Here is a 344-nt window from a genome sequence, read left to right as displayed (position 1 = left end):
AAGCAAACATGTCAAGTAAAGTCTCAGAGGTGATTAATAGCGTATTTTCTGACATTCTAAGGACTAAACATTTGATTAATAAACCAAACAGTTGGCCCTGGTTCCTGCGACAAAAAAGCCAGTGGGATTATTTTACTGGATTTTGCATCATTGCAGAAATAATCTCTGTGATTAACAAAATTTTTGGATATTTAATCTTAATCTTCACAGATGAACGCCACTTTCGTGATTTTTGGAGGGAAATGCGATCGCCGGAATAAAAAGCTAACGTTGCATCACTTCAACGTCTCAAATCAATTCAATTCAGTTTTATTTGTATAGCGCCAATTATAACAGAAGTTATC

Source organism: Morone saxatilis, unplaced genomic scaffold (genome assembly GCF_004916995.1).
Source record: "Morone saxatilis isolate NCDOM2014 unplaced genomic scaffold, NCSU_SB_2.0 Contig4, whole genome shotgun sequence".
NCBI lineage: Eukaryota > Metazoa > Chordata > Actinopteri > Moronidae > Morone > Morone saxatilis.
This window is presented reverse-complemented; position numbering follows the sequence as displayed.